We start from the raw sequence: 3,280 nt of genomic DNA, 5'->3' as shown, positions 1-3,280 counted from the left end.
TGAGAACTAAGTGAGAATGCCCATATGTAGCCATGCAGAAACGGAACAGGGAGGCTGATTCAATTCATTCAAACGAGAGAGGGTGTTCCGTTGGCTTCTCCAGGAAGCCAGCATGCAGAGCAGGTGTAAACATGGCTGACAAAAAGGCTCCGTGGGTAAAAGCGCTTGCGGCTCAGCCTGATGACCCGAGTTTGATCCCTGGAAACCAAAGCGGAAAAAGAGAACAACAGACCAAAGATAGTTATTCCCCAATTTCTACATGCCTGTTGTGACATGCCTGAGCCGACACGTATACATACACACACACACAATACAAAGTAAATAAATGCGATAAGTTTCTTTTTTTTTTAAAGTAGACGTAAACAGATGTAATTAAAGTATAGCTCAAGGCCATATGTTTCAAGTGTCTGTTGATGCCTGCAATTTTGTTAATTTAAAATCCAATACCCAGCTGGGGATATGATGCACTTGGTAGAGTGTTTGTCTATCAGGAAGAAGCCTTGGGTTGCATTTCCAGCACTGAATAAATTATACCTGGTGCTATGTGCCTGTAATCCTGACACTTGAGAGATAGAGGCAGGAGGACCAGAGACATAAAGGTACACTCTGCAGCTGAGCAGTGGTGGCACATGCCCTTAATCCCAGCACTGGGGAGGCAGAGGCAGGTGGATCTCTGTAGGTTCGAGGCCAACCTGGTCTACAAAGAGAGTCCCAGGACAGCCAGGGCTGGTAAACAGAGAAACAAACAAACAATATTCTGCACTACACAGCCAGTTCAAAGCTAGCTTTGGTTACATGAGACTGTCTCAGAAAGAACGAAACAGAGGAGGGAGGGAGGAAAGGAGGAAGGAAGGGAGGAAGAGAGGGAGGGAGGGGAGGAGGAGGGAGGAGGGAGGGAAGGGGGAGGGAGGGAGGAAAAGAAAACTGATACCTGTGTTGAAAGTATGGATTCTCCATAAGACAGTTGTGAAGCTGAGGCAGGAGGATTTGAGTTTGGATTTAGCATGACACTATTCCTACAAAGAAAAAGACAAGCAAGCAAACATTCCCCTTGCAGAGCCCATCTTTTGAAGAGCGTTTTTAAAGAAGCCAAGCTGTGAAGTTTGATTGAAAATTTCAGGCGGACATCTGACTTTCTCACCTCTAAAGTACAGCAGATAGTGTACAGCAGGTGGGGAAATAATCCCAATAAAACAATTAAAGGATTGGGAAGGAGCAGGGGTAGTTTTAGCGTGGTCGACACTCTACAGTTACGAGTGGCTTTGTTATTTATCCAAGAATGGGCCCTGGACCTGATAGTAGGCACCTATGTATGATACACGGAATGAGAGAGGACACGTTATTTTCCCAGAATTCCGGTGTCTCCCCCATCTTTATCTCTCCTTTACAGTCTAGGCTTCACTTTCCCGTCTTCACACAATGGCCTCTGGATCCGGCCATGCCTGTCTTCGGTGGCTTTCTGGACCCCCTCCCTTTTGGATCATCAGTGCCTCAAAAACAACGCCTTTGGAAGACCTTGCCAAGCTCTGCCGCAAGCTCAAGGTGGGCCCTGATCTACTGGACCGTGGTTGTAAAGGTCAATGTGGCTAGCCCTCCGCATCGTTTTCCTGGGTGGTTGTTTTTGAACAGAGAAGCCCTACGGTAGCATTCATTCTCAGCTTTGGCTCTCTCCTTTCAAATGTATATTTTTCCAAGTTAGAGCATCAGCAGGTAGGGTCTTGGTCCCAGGGCACCTTTCCTGTTGTGCAGGAAAGAGCTTAAGATGTCACTTTAATTTTATTAATCTTGCTGCTTCTTCAGGAAAACACCAAATGGTAGATGACGCTGCCGGTACAGCGGGAGGGCAGGGGGGACCCGGGGCCCGGGATTAGGAGGCTGTGGCAGCTTCCTAGGAGGATTCAGCAGTGGTCTTAGGGGCCACAGTTGTGGAGGTAAAGTTGAAGACAAGGAGTGGGCCCCTGTCACCAAGCTGGGCCGCCAGGTTAAGGACATGAAGATCAAGTCCCTGGAGGAGATCTACCTGTTCTCCTTGTCCATTAAGGAATCTGAGATTATAAACGTTTTCCTGAGCGCATCCCTAAAGGATGAGATCCTAAAGATCATGCCAGTGCAGAAGCAGACTCGGGCTGGCCAGCGGACCAAGTTCAAGGCTTTTGTCGCAGTGGGGACTGCAGTGATCATGTTGGTCTTGATGTTAAGTGCTCCAAAGAGGTAGCCACTGCCAACGAGGGGCCAAGCTGTCCATTGTCCCTGTGTGGAGAGGCTACTGGGGGAACAAGATTGGCATGCCCCAGTGTTCCATGCAAAGTGACAGGCCGCTGTGGCTCTGTGTTGGTGTGTCTCATCCCTTACCCCAGAGGCACTGGTGTCGTCTCTGCTCCTGTGCCCAAGAAGCTACTGATGATGGCCGGTATTGATGACTGCTACCCATCAGCCAGGGGCTGCCCTGCCACCCTGGGCACCTTTGCTAAGGCCACCTTTGATGCCATCTCCAAGGCCTACAGCTACCTGACCCCGACCTCTGGAAAGAGACTGTGTACACCAAAGTGTCTCCTTATCAGGAATTCACTGACCATCCTGTGAAAACCCACACCAGAGTCTCTGTTCAGAGGACCCAGGCTCCAGCTGTGGCCACCACATAAGGGTTTTGAGACAAGAAAAATACAGTGAATTAAGCCTGAAAAAAAAAAAAAAAAGATGTTATTAATCTCTTCAACAGACAGAGCTGCTTTGTCTGCTCCCTTCTCCTCTGTAGTCTTACACTTGCTCACACTCCTTCCCTCACCAAATCGCACCGTTTTCTTGTCTTCCTGCTCTCCTCTGTTACAGAATTGAGAAAGACTGGCAAGGAGTAACCATGCCACAGCCAAAACGTTATGCTGTATTAAAACGTCCTACACCAAAAAAAATTGAGTCCACTGGTTTTTTTTTTTTTTTTAACCCTTCACCTTCAAGTTCTCAGGACACAGACAGAGTGAAGCCGTAGTCTTTGCTAGAATATAACACCAATGACCTGTTATAGTCCATTCGTCCACAGTAGGGTTCCGGTTGCCCCCTGAAACCTCATGAGTTGAGCGGCTACTCCCTGCCTTCCTCTTGGCATCTCAGTCTTCTGAGCTCTCACTACGGTGACTCCTTACGCTCTATTTACAGCAGGCATTCTGTAGCTTCTCTAGTTCACATCTCTAAACTGCACACTCCCCCTATAGACCAAAGGCCCATGAGCAGCATAGGTTTATCACAGTCCCAGCCTCACTTGTCAGCACCAACTTCCTGCATG

General features: G+C 48.3%; 1 pseudogene; it reads left to right on the top strand.

The window, feature by feature from the left end:
• Positions 1–1,811: 1,811 nt before the first annotated feature.
• LOC143270212 (small ribosomal subunit protein uS5 pseudogene) lies at positions 1,812–2,642 on the top strand (annotated as a pseudogene).
• Positions 2,643–3,280: the final 638 nt, after the last annotated feature.

Source organism: Peromyscus maniculatus, chromosome 22 (genome assembly GCF_049852395.1).
Source record: "Peromyscus maniculatus bairdii isolate BWxNUB_F1_BW_parent chromosome 22, HU_Pman_BW_mat_3.1, whole genome shotgun sequence".
In the NCBI taxonomy this organism is placed as follows: domain Eukaryota; kingdom Metazoa; phylum Chordata; class Mammalia; order Rodentia; family Cricetidae; genus Peromyscus; species Peromyscus maniculatus.
This window is presented reverse-complemented; position numbering and strand designations above follow the sequence as displayed.